Here is a 12,896-nt window from a genome sequence, read left to right on the forward strand (position 1 = left end):
GAGCTGGATAAATACATTGGCAAAGCAGCTACCATGGTCTCTAGACTCACAAAGAAAGTATGGCTTAACAAAAAGGTGATGGGATATACCAAGATCCAGGTCTATAGAGCCTGTGTCCTGAGCACACTCCTGTACTGCAGTGAGTCCTGGACCCTTTGTGCATGGTAGAAGAGGAAGTTGAATACATTCCATATGCATTGTCTCCGATGTATTTTTGGTGTCACCTGGCAGGACAAAGTTCCAAATAGAGTAGTCCTAGAATGAGCTGGATTTTTTAGCATGTATACATTACTGAAACAATGACATCTACGTTGGCTTGGGCTGTCGTTAGAATGGCTGAGGGTCGGATTGCATAAGATCTCCTGTGTGGACAATTAGTTCAGGGAAATCGCCCTGGAGGGAGGCCACAGCTGCGATACAAGGACATCTGCAAGTGGGATCTGAAGGCCTTAGGAATGGACCTCAACAGGTGGGAAACTTTCACATCTGAACGTTCAGCCTGGAGGCAGGTGATGCATCAGGCATCCCCCAGTTTGAAGAGATCCTTGTCCAGCAGGCCGAGGCAAAGAGGCTGTCCTGAAACCAGCCAAATCAGGAAGCTGGACAGGGGACAGATTGTATTTGTCCTCAGTGTGGAAGGGATGGTGACTCTCAAATTGGCCTCCTCAGCCACACTAGACACTGTTCCAAGACCTCTCTTCAGAGCACATGACCATCGTCTCTCGAGACTGAAGGATGCCTACGATAATTGGCATTGAAGGGCAAATCCCCATTAAGGAAGCAATCCCTAACTTGGAGAAACTTGAAAATACCTGAAAGGGATTATAGAGATGCTTGGAAGGATTAACAGCTATGACAGGTGATTAAGGCATCAAGCACTCTTCTGTAAAAATATAAGCCTGAGGCACTAGAAGAGGAAGTCAGCTAGAACTTTCTTATATTTCTAAATGTGTACCTTCTTTGAGATGATTCAAAATTAGTTTTGCAACTTCCTGTAACCTCATTCTATTTTACTAAGGATGTTCTGAAGTACTTTCATGTTTTTTTTTTACTTTTAGTAATCATTTTATCCTTTTTTTTTTTTGCTTAAATCTTTCCCTTTTAATAAAATATATAAAACTCCATCCAGGTGTGTTTTTCTGGATTTTGAATGCAGAAGAAATTTGGATATTAACTTTGAGTTAGCTTAGCTAGGTGACCAAGGTGATCAACATGTGATCAACATGTTGGTGTAAGTTAGCAGAGTTTTGTTTCAGTCCAGGCAGTCCAGTTGAATTACACAAGGACAGCTTCTTCCAACACCAAATGCATTTACAATATATACAGAAGTTTAGCAGTACAAATCGGCAACATGACAGCATGACACTCATTAAAAGAGAGTACATCTTCTCCACATGTCCACATAGTTGTACACATACACATATACATACCACCAATCAGTGTGGACATTGCATCATCCCAGACTGCATAATTCAGCATTTTTCACACATTTTTCACAAGTATGGCTGCTGATTATCATAGGCCTTGTTCTGCCTCAGTGTGGAAATTATCCTTGCCACAACACATGTAGGGATGGCAACTATACTATATTAAATGGTAAAGGTAAAGGTAAAGGTTCCCCTTGACAATTTTTTGTCCAGTCGTGTTCGACTCTAGGGGGCGGTGCTCATCCCCGTCTCCAAGCCATAGAGCCAGCGTTTGTCCAAAGACAATCTTCCGTGGTCACATGGCCAGTGCGACTTAGACACGGAATGCTGTTACCTTCCCACCGAAGTGGTCCCTATTTATCTACTTGCATTTGCATGCTTTCGAACTGGTAGGTTGGCGGGAGATATTAAATGGTACAACCACAGAAAGGTGGTTCTGTGCCAGGAAGTAGAGAGAAACAGTCCAGATTGAATGGTTCTTGTGGGTTTTTCAGGCTCTCTGGCCGTGTTCTGGAAGTTGTTTTTCCTAACGTTTCACCAGTCTCTGTGGCCGGCATCTTCAGAGGACAGCACTCTGCCTGCTACAGAGACTGGCGAAATGTTAGGAAGAACAACATTCAGAACATGGCCAAAGAGCCCGAAAAACCCACAACAACCATTAGATCCCGGCCGTGAAAGCCTTCGCGAATACAGTCCGGATTGAGATCAATAGGATCTTTCCTCTCTTGTGCTTTCCTTGGGTCGCCCTGCCTCAAGGTGAAAAAGGGCAGAGGAGTAGAGAGATTATCTGAGGAATGGCCATGGACAGCTCGGCAGAACAGCCGTATTCATGTTTGGGGGAAAAGAAGACCACTGGAGAGAGAGAGAGGAAATGAGGGGAGATAGCAGAAGATAAGTATTTGGTTGAATATCAGAAAAAACTTTCTAACTGTTAGAGCAGTACGACAATGTCTTCAGAATCCAGTACTGCAGGAAGGCTGGAGATATAAAGACAACATTCTTAGTTTCTGTCCCTGAAGCTGGAAGTGGTGAGTATAATTTTATTTGATTATCTCTGAACTAATACTTGATGAAGTTTCTGTCCTTTTTTTTGGACAAAAATTCCTTCTTGTACCCCATTGTTGACTTAGCTGCTACTACAGCGGTCCAAAGGAAAAAGCTAGCTGACAACCTCACTGTCCATTAAGTGTCAGGAAAGTAAGATTCACCCTCAGTTGTACAGTATGCAGGCGATAAAAAAAAGAAAAGCAATTTTAGTAAGAGAAAGCTTGCCTGAAGAGAAAGGTCTTTGCACGCTTGCGGAAGGGCAGCAAAGATGGGGCCAGGCCGGCCTCCAGTGGCAGGGAGTTCCAAAGTCTGGGAGAAGCAACAGAGAAGGTTCTCTCCTGTGTGCCCACCAGTTACACCTGGGAAAGTGGTGGTGACCGAGAGAAAGGCCTCTCCTGATGATCTGGGCAGGCTCATGAATATCACAGTGATGTCTGTTGATGTAGCAACCTAAGTCATAAATGCAATGTAACCTCCATGGGTTCATGCTAGACAGTAGAAGAGTCGTAACGTAATTGCTAGAAGGATTAAAATTGAAGACACCACAAGGATTTGCCCTCTGTCTGAGCGCCTGAGGATCATTCTCCTGACTGCAGAACATGCCATCGAGAGATGCTCAGAAGCATCTTGTCATTTTTTAAATCTCGTGTCCTCTGGGACTGCTGCGGCTGATGTCCAGATTCAGAGATTGGCCTTTGAATTCATCACAATACAGTGAAACCAGGAAGCCCAGGGAACAGGGCGAAGGGATAACTCCAACTGGCAACACAAAGATTGTGAGGCCACCACCTCCAGTGGTCTGCCTCAGAGTAACATCACTCAGACCATATTGAGAAACATGAGGTGGAAGCATCTGAGGAAGCTTTGAAATCTGTTGGGTCACAATCCTCTGGGTCACAATCCTCCTAAAAGATTGCCTAGGACCCTAAGCCTGAGACCCCTTGTGAGGCAATGGGGAGAGGAAAAGAAGCAGGCATTTTGAAGTCGTAATGAGGCACACACACGTGTTCTCTGAAACACCGGTTGGTACAATCCTCAGTCCCTATTGGCAAGAATTGCACATTGGCTGGCTGTACTTAAGTTGGCCAAATGGGTGCATGCCGTCTCTACCTCAGGGTAGATACTCTCCCTTCCAAAAGGAGTAAACCGTCAAGCAAGGAAGAGGTTGAAGATTTTGCTGTACAGTAATCCCAAATACAGTGGTGCCTCACTTAGTGACGTTATTCCGTTCCGGAAAAAACGTCGCTAAGGGATTTCACCACTAAGTGAAAAGAAAAAGCCCATAGAAACACATTAAAACGTGTTTAATGCGTTCCTATGGGCTGAAAAACTGACCTTAAGTGAAGATTCTCCATAGTGGCAGGCATTTTGGGTGCCTCTAAAGCGAGGCAAAACAGCGCACAGCCATTTTGTTTACCCCGCAGCCATTTTGGAACCACCAATCAGCTGTTCGAAAATGGGGGCTTTGCGGCGATCGCTTCCCCATGATCGTCGCAAAGTGATTTTTCCCCATAGGGGCCATCGCTAAGCGATCGCTCTGGCGATGCCCCAAACCCCATCGCTAAGCGATTTCATCGCTCACTGGAGCGATCGCTAAGCGAGGCACCACTTTATTCCAGCTGCTCAGCTGGACGCAAAGGCAACTGGAGAGAGAGATGATTTATTCAAATACTCCTAAATGGACTGCTGTGAGAATCTCAGATCCTCTTAGAACTGCAGAGCTGGAAGGAACCCTATGGATCAAGGATGCTGGCAAGTCCTTGCATTCAAGTCCCAAGTCCCGAGTCTGAGTCCCTATTAAAAAACAAGCTTTTCTTCCCAGAAAAAAAGGGAGGGGTGGGTTCTATATAGGATGTGTGTGTGTGGAGATCTGAGGCTTATAAGCCACCCATTTTTGGTCCCATCTTCCCTGTCTGCCTCACCTTCCTTCAGTCCTCCACCCTCTACCTTCTTGAAAACCCTTTCTGCCCTTTGCTACCTCCTCCTCCACTCTTCGCCTGGCTCTTCTGTGTCTTCTGACGAGTGTCACAAAGCCTTTTCCAGGTTTACGGTGACCTTTATTAAAAGAATAGGGACTTGACATCGCGAAAAATGGGTCCAAGTCGCAAGTCAAGACCGAGTCATCGAACCATCCCCCAAAGTTGAATTTGAGTCACATCCCTGGTGCAACTTAAGTCCGGTTCAACAGTGAGTCACATGACTTGAGTCCAATAGCTGCTACGAATCCATCCCCCATCAAGGAGGCATATTGGGGAATCAAACTCTCAATCTCTCGCTCCTCAGCCAGATACCTAAACCACTGAGCTATCCAACAGTTCTAATAATCATTATGTGACATCAAGTGAATTCTGACTTACGGCCACCCTCTCCAGGGTTTTCCAGGTAGAAAATACCCAGAAGTGGTTTCCCCTTTTCTTCTTCTGGGGGCGTCCTTGGACTGTGCAGCTGGCCCAAGGTCACCCAGGCTGGCTCTCCTCGCAGGAGGCACAGTGAGGGAATCGAACGCCCAACCTCTGGCTCTGCAGCCAGATATCTGTAGAATTGAACACATATATAGCTTTGGGTTAAAGCCATTGACTGGTTTAACCCCTGAGCTCATTAGCCTCTGCGTAAAAATCTCCCCTTCCTCTCCAACCTTGGTACACCCCCTTTAAAGTTGAAGAGACCAGTTTTGTTTGACATATGCCAACCAGAGTAGTTGAATGACTAGATGGGCGGGATATAAATATAATAAATAAATAAATAAATTCCTGGATTCAGGTGGTGATGGTATCTCCAAAGGGTTCTTGATGTTTCCATCAATCTTGGCTTGGAAAGCCCATGAAACCGATGGTGCTTTCAAATGAGGACTGGCAGTTCTTCAAGGAGAAATCTTGAGCTTCCAGAAGCCGGATACATCCCTCTCTACCATAAGCCATTATGCACCACAACTCTATATAAGCAGGCTTGTCCAGGTTTGATCTATTTTTGTCCTTCCTTCATTGGAGACGGATCGCTCCCAGGCTCCTACCATGAGGTTCCTTCTGCTCTTCTCTCTCGCTCTCCTGCTTGTCCCGGTTCTTGCAGGTGAGCAAGTAACTGAGCTTGGGGACCGTGGGGAGGGAAAGAAGCCACCCACCCGCCCCCTTTTTAATGTATGGGGATATAAGGAACAATGACATGTGCTTTGGCTTTCATTTCTGCATTATTTCACCATGGTCCTAAGTGTTGTTACTGAAAAATGAGTTCCATGGAAATGATCAACAGTCAAAGCTGAGTAAATAAATGTACCGGCCTTTCGGGTGCCAGGCTGACCTGTGAATGGATCTGACATAAGGGGTCATTTTTTTGTCGTGCGGAGCTGTTGAGAGGGAGTTGTTGTTCCTGATTTTGTGAGCAACCTCATGTGGATCTGTCTCTCCAATGTCAAGCAGAGCTTTTCCGAGAATCTTTTGTGGATTATTTCAAATGCAGACAGGAACTCCACCTGTATCTAAGCCGTGTGGCCCCCTGTCCCTCACATGGTTGGCAGGTAAGGCTCGCTCCATGCCCGTTTCCTATGACTTCACAAAGTCCAGTTGGAGCCCAACAGGATTTATAGAAATAGGTGGAAGGAAAATAACAGTCCCAGGAAATTGATCCCCTCCTGCCACGTTTGTCATGATTTAATTCAGTAAACGAAAGGCAGAGTCCGATAAGCCAGTCCAAAGTCAGAAGGCAGAGAATCAGTCAGAACCAGCAGTAATAATGCTGGAGTCAAGGAATCAAAAAGAGAAGTCCAGGTCCGGTCCACGAGTCAAGAAAGGTCCAGGAAATACCAAGGCAAGTTGCAGGGAAAGACAACAGCTGTTTCCTGGACCGATTCATCCTGGGGGCCTGCCTTCTATGGGGCGTCCATGCCTTTCCATTGCTCTCAGCTGAAGTCCTTAGCCGGGATCCTTCAGTATTACACATTGAAGGCAGCATACAAAGGTTAAGAAAAACAACAGCAATAATCTTAGAACTGTGGGGTTAGAAAGGACCCTCTGGATCATTAAGTCCAGCCCAGTCAAGGAGGCCCAGTGGGGGAATTGAACCCCCAACCTCAGGCTCCGCAGCCAGAAAGCTAGACCACCGAGCTATTCAGCAGTTGCTAAAATTGCAACAAGAACAAGTGGTTTGGATGCATCTTAGAACATCTTCTGAAACTCCATCAATTTGCTGCCAGTCGGAGGTGGACAGTACTAGATGAGATAACTCAACGATCTGATTCCTTTTATACCGACCAGATAGGCGGGATATAAAAAATAAATAAAAAATAAATAAAATACAGCAGATTCCCAGGGTCCTCTACATAAATCTGGATCCTTCTTCCCCTCCAATAACCAATTCCAAGTAATTGTTACAAATCTCTGATTCTTTCATGCAGACCGACAGAAACTTTGCCAGAACATGAATGGCTTCTGCTATTACAAACGTTCCCGTTGCCCCACCCGGCACAGCGAGGTGCTTCCATTCAACTGTCTTAAAGGCCGAAAATGCTGCAAGAACCCATAAAGATTCAGACCCCTGGGTTGCAGCATGTTTTCGTTAGTCAACCTGATTTCCTGAAGGCTGATCTTTATTTGGGGAAGTCGGTGAGGCTCTACTTTATGCCAAACAAGGCATGGATAAATCCACAGGATCTCATCATTAAATGCATGATTTAAAATGAAGAAGACGTCCTGTTCTTTTAAGGAGTTCATTGGGCCAGATCAAAATATTTTTCTGCCTGAGGCAAAGGACAAGAAATTAGGGTGGAAAGATACCCGAAACTAAAAACCACCGTATCCAAAACTAAAAACCACATAGGAACACATTAAACTCCATTTAATGCGTTCCTATGGGGGGAAAACTCACCGGTAAGCGAAGATTCCCCCTCCGGCCACCATTTTCTGTGCCTCGGTAAGCAACGGCAGGGCGCAAAAACGCTGTGGGCGGCCATTTTGTTGATGTGGCGGCCGTTTTGGAATCACCGATCAGCTGTTCTAAAAACATTGCAATGCGATAATCGGTAAGCGAAACGCTTACCGATCATCGCAATGCAATGTTTTGCCATATAAAACTTCGCAATGCGATCGTAAAAATGATCGCAAAAAACGAATCGCTATGTGGATTCGTCATTAAACGGTGCACTCGTTAAGCGAGGCACCACTGTATTTCCACTCTAGTTACACAATGGTGGTGGAAGAACACTCTCCACCTTGTCTAAGACAGTAAATTAGCTGGGGGTGAGGTGGGGTGAAGGGAACACAGCTGAGGAGGAACATAGAGGGACCTTCACCTTCTACCTCTGGCAAGGAGGCACAGAGGTGCGGGCTGTCCTGCATTCCGATCTGTACAAGGCTGTAATGCAATGGTTCCTGACTTTGGGTAATGCAGTCATTTTCCAAGCTGGTGGGGAAAGCTTCTGGGAATTGCAATCCAAGAACAGCTGGGTTACACAAGGTTGGGAACCATTAACTTTGGGGAGGGAAAGAAGCCACCCACCTGCCCCATTTTTAATGCATGGGGATACAGTGGGGTCTCTACTTAAGAACGTCCCTACTTAAGAACAATTCCACTTAAGAACAGCTCCATTTGCTAAATTTTGCTTCTACTTGAGAACAAAAATCCAAGATAAGAACAGGAAAAAAACACTTTCCTGCTCTTTTTTTAACCTTAGGTCATCTTAGGTTAAAAAAAAGTTCTCCCCCTAGTGGTAGAGTACGTATTAACCAGCTTTGCATTAGTTCCTATGGGAACTAATGCTTCAATGTACGAACGCAGCTCTATATAACAAAAAAACAGCCAGAACAGATTAATTGGTTTTCAGTCCATTGCTTCAAAATTAGCTTCGTCAGAAGTGCTTTTAACACTGTTCCCTGACCTAAGGGGAAAAAAAAAAGAAAAAATATCCCCCTCCAGTGGTAGAAGGTGGAATAGCAGCTTCCCATTAGTTTCTATGGACGGAAAAGAGCAGATACAGATTAAATGGTTTTCAATGCATTCCTATGGGAAATGCAGATTCTACATAAGAACTTTTCCACTTGAGAACCACCTTCCAACACGGATTAAGTTCTTAAGTAGAGACCCCACTGTATAAGGAATGAGGACATGTGCTTTGGCTTTCATTTCTGCATTATTTTGCTATGTTCCTAAGTGTTGTTATTGAAAAGTGAGCTCCATGGAAATGATCGACAGTCAAAACTATTGTATTTTGATTGTTGTAAGCCACCTAGAGACCTTTGGATAGAGTGGGTGGCATATAAGTTAAATAAATAAGAATAAACAAATAATAATAAGAAAAGCTGAGTAAATGTACCTGCCTTTTGGGTGCCAGGCTGACCTGTGAATGGATCTGACATAAGGGGTCATTTTTTGTCATGCGGAGCTGTTGAGATGGAGTTGTTGTTCCTGATTTAGTGAGCAACCTCATGTGGATCTGTCTCTCCAATGTCAAGCATTGGTCTCAGCTGAGCCCTTAACTGAAACACTACACACTTGTCCAATTGCACAGTCCCAGTTCAGGCCAGCCCCCAAGTTAGCTCCATCGGGGCCCGTGAGCTCTTAGTCTCCCACAACGGAGGTCTCCACAGAGTACCAGCAGCAGGGCCCTGAGGAGAGACAACTTCTAAGTCCACAGAGGGATCGAGGCTTGAAGCTCACTAGTATTGGTTGAGGCAACTAAGATCATGGCCACTGGTCTCACCACCTCCTGGCAAATAGAAGGGACATATTGGGAGATACGGTCCTTCAGGTCGCCTGGACCCCAGCTGTATAGGGCTTTATAGGTAATGACCAGCACTTTGAATTGGGCCCAGAAATGGACTGGTAGCCAGTGCAGTTTTTGTAACAGGTGCGCTATATGCTCCCTGTCGCTGGCCCCAGTCAGTAGTCTGGGTGTATTGCACCAGCTGAAGTTTCTGAACCATCTTCAAAGGCAGCCCCACATACAGCGTGTTACAGTAATCCAAACGGGATGTAATTAAGGCATGTGTCACTGTAGCCAGATCCGACATCTCAAGGAACGGGCGCAGCTGGTGCACCAGCTTTACTTGTGCAAATGCCCTCCTGGCCACCAACGAGACCTGGGCATCCAAGCTTAGGGATGTATCCAGGATTACACCCAAGCTGCGGACCTGAATTTTCAGGGGGAGTGTAACCCTATCCAGCACAGGTAGTATCCCTATTCCCTCGTCTACTTTCCAACTAACCAGGAGCACCTCTGTCCTTGTCTGGATTAAGTTTCAGTTTAATCTAAGCTTTAAAATGCTATCAGGTTAAGGTCAGAGACTACAGTTCTCAGGACTTGTCCTTGCTCCATTCAAAAGACTGAATGCAGGGATAGCAATGGTGAAGACAAGGGCCCTACTTCACTGTTGCAGCTCTTGGCAGTGTGATATTTTTGGCTAGAAAAAACCTCTAGCTCTGCAGGAGAAAAAGATTCAGGGACCTACAGAGCAGAATTAGCTTCAAGTCCCCCCCGAGTATACTACCCCGTATTGTTTGTTCGCCTCAACTGGCACCTATAGTCTCAATAACTCACTCTGAGACATTGGTAAGAGGAAAAATAAAAGGTCCCATCCACTCACAGTTTGGAACTGATGAAAAATAGTAGAAAAATAATGACTGATTACATGAACAGAGCTTAAATTGTCTCAGGGTCTTCTCATTGATTAACTATGTGACTAATTACATGACTGAATATATAGTTAACTGACCACAGATAGGTACTGACTGACTACATACTATTAACTGAACACTAACTGAAAAAAAGTGGGAAAAGACTCTTAAGTCAAGAGGCCTGTCTGTCTTCAAAAATCTGAGGCACAGAGGGAACAATTGGTTCTTTCTGGATTGACTGACAGTCTCCCCAGCCCAGCAAAATCTCTTAAAGGCAGCATACGAAGGTTAAGAACAACAACAGCAATAATCTTAGAATTGCAGGGCTAGAAGGGACCCTATGGATCATTAAGTGCGGCTCCTGACAAGGAGGCCCAGTGGGGGGATTGAACTCCCAACCTCAGGCTCCACAGCCAGAGACCTCAGCCTCTGAGTTATCCAGCAGTTGCTAAAATTGCAACAAGAACAAGTGGTTTGGGCGCCTCTTAGAACATCTTCTGAAATTCCACCAACTTGCTGCGAGTCGGAGGTGGACAGTAGTAGATGAGATAACTCAATGATCTGATTCCTTGTATACAGCAGATTCCCAGGGTCCTCTACATAAATCTGGATCCTTCTTCCCCTCCAATAACTAACTCCAACTAATCGCTACAATTCTCTGATTCTTTCATGCAGACCCCGAGAAACTTTGCCAGAAGATGAACGGCTTCTGCGTCGACAAACTTGCCCGTTGCCCCACCCCGCTCAACGAGATGCTTCCATTCAAGTGTCGTGAAGGCCGAAAATGCTGCAAGCGCCCGTAAAGCTTCAGACCCCTGGGTTGCAACATGTTTTTGTTAGTCAACCTGATTTCCTGGTGGCTGATCTTTATTTTGGGGAAGCCAGTGAGGTTCTATCTACTTCATGCCAAACAAGGCATGGATAAATCCACAGGATCTCATCATTAAATGCATGATTTAAAATGAAGAATGGACGTCCTGTTCTTTTAATGAGTTCATGGGCCAGATCAAAATGTTTTTCCACCTGAGGCAAAGGACAAGAAATTACGTTGGAAAGATATTCCACATTGGTTGTTGTAGGTGTTTCAGGCTGTTTGGCCGTGTTCTGGAGGTTTTCCTTCCTAACGTTTTGCCAGTCTCTGTGGCCGGCATCTTCAGAGGACAGCAGTTAGAACTCTGTCTGTGACCAGAATCCCCCAAAAAACTCTACAACAACCATTGCATCTCGGCTGTGAAAGCCTTCGAGAATACATATTTCCACTTTAGTTACACAATGATGATGGAAGAACACTCTCCACCTTGTCTAAGACAGTAAATTAGTTGGGGGTGAGGTGGGGTGAAGGGAACACAGCTGAGGAGGAACACAGGGAGACCGTCACCTTCTACCTCTGGCAAGGAGGCACAGAGGAGCGGGCTGTCTTGCGTTCCGATCTGTACAATGCTGTAATGCAACGGTTCCCGACTTTGGGTAATGCTGTCGTTTTCTGGTACAGTAGTGCCTCGCATGACGACGTTAATTCGTTCCGCAAAAATCGCTTTAAAACAAACATCATCATGCGATTTTAAAAAGCCCATATAAACACATTAAAACCCAATTAAGGCGTTCCTAGGGGCTTCAAACTCACAGTCCAGCGAAGATCCTCCATAGCGTGGCCATTTTCGCTGCCCATGCAGTGAGGAATCAGTGTCAGAAAACAGCGGGCGGCCATTTTTTCCCAGCGGCCATTTTGAAACCGCCAATCAGCTGTGCGAAAATCATCACTTTGCAATGATCGGTTACCGAAACGGGATCGATCATTGCAAAGCAAAATTCTCCTATAGGGAACATCATTTTGTGATCGCTTTTGCGATAGCAAAAACATCAACGTAAAGCGATTTCGTCGTCAAATGGAGCGCTCGTAATGTGAGGCACCACTGTATGTGACCAGAGCCCCAAAAAAACTACAACAACCATTGGATCCTGGCTGTGAAAACCTTCAAAAATACATATTTCCACTTTAGTTACACAATGATGATGGAAGAACACTCTCCACCTTGTCTAAGACAGTACATTTTCTGGGGGTGAGGTGGGATGAAGGGAACACAGCCGAGGAGGAACACAGGGGGACCTTCACCTACCTCTGGCAAGGAGGCACAGAGGTGTGGGCTGTTCTGTGTGCCGATCTGTACAATGCTGTAATGCAACGGTTCCCGACTTTGGGTAATGCTGTCATTTTCTGGTATTGCGGTATTGTGGGGCACCTTTATACTAAAGGGGAAAGATTAGGAGGACCTGCTGAGCACACTTGTACATTGCTGTCACATGCCTTCCAGTGTCCTCCAACTTACGGTGACCTTGTGAATAAAAATATCATCAAATCATTGAGTTGGAAGGAGCCCACCCTTGAATCCGCACCCCTGCTCAAGGCAGGAATCCAAATCAAGGCTCCTTCTTGTGGGGGGCAGGAGCTCTTTACCAGCCACCCCGGCTGAGGGCGAGCGCAGGATGCCAGTCCAGTGGCCGAGGAAGGAGGGGAAGAGCAAGCCTTTCTTAAGGCGGCTTGCCCGATGTGCTGCCTCTTGCGGCTAAATCATCTGAAGAGCGGGGAGCAGGTGTGTGGTAGCCCAGGCGAGGTGCTTTAGATTTCGCCCTGGGGCCTGACGTGCACCTGTGAAGCATGGAGGGTTGCGCAGCTGTGCCACCCACGGTTTGGAGGCTTGGGGGGTTGAAGGGAAAGGTGGTTGGCGGAGGTTGGGCGAACCAGATGTTCAGCGGGCTGAGCGGGGCACCTTCCATTCTGCCCAGGGCCTTGTGCATGCTGGCTGACGCTGGAGGGTGGCG

At 46.0% G+C, this 12,896-nt stretch overlaps 1 long non-coding RNA gene across 1 annotated transcript; it reads left to right on the plus strand.

Moving 5' to 3' along the window:
* Positions 1–6,186: 6,186 nt before the first annotated feature.
* Positions 6,187–11,045, plus strand: LOC144584821 (uncharacterized). Its single transcript, XR_013539287.1, has 2 exons — positions 6,187–6,275; positions 10,752–11,045. It is a non-coding gene; the product is annotated as an uncharacterized LOC144584821 (long non-coding RNA).
* Positions 11,046–12,896: the final 1,851 nt, after the last annotated feature.

The sequence above is a fragment of the Pogona vitticeps genome, chromosome 1 (genome assembly GCF_051106095.1).
Source record: "Pogona vitticeps strain Pit_001003342236 chromosome 1, PviZW2.1, whole genome shotgun sequence".
NCBI lineage: Eukaryota > Metazoa > Chordata > Lepidosauria > Squamata > Agamidae > Pogona > Pogona vitticeps.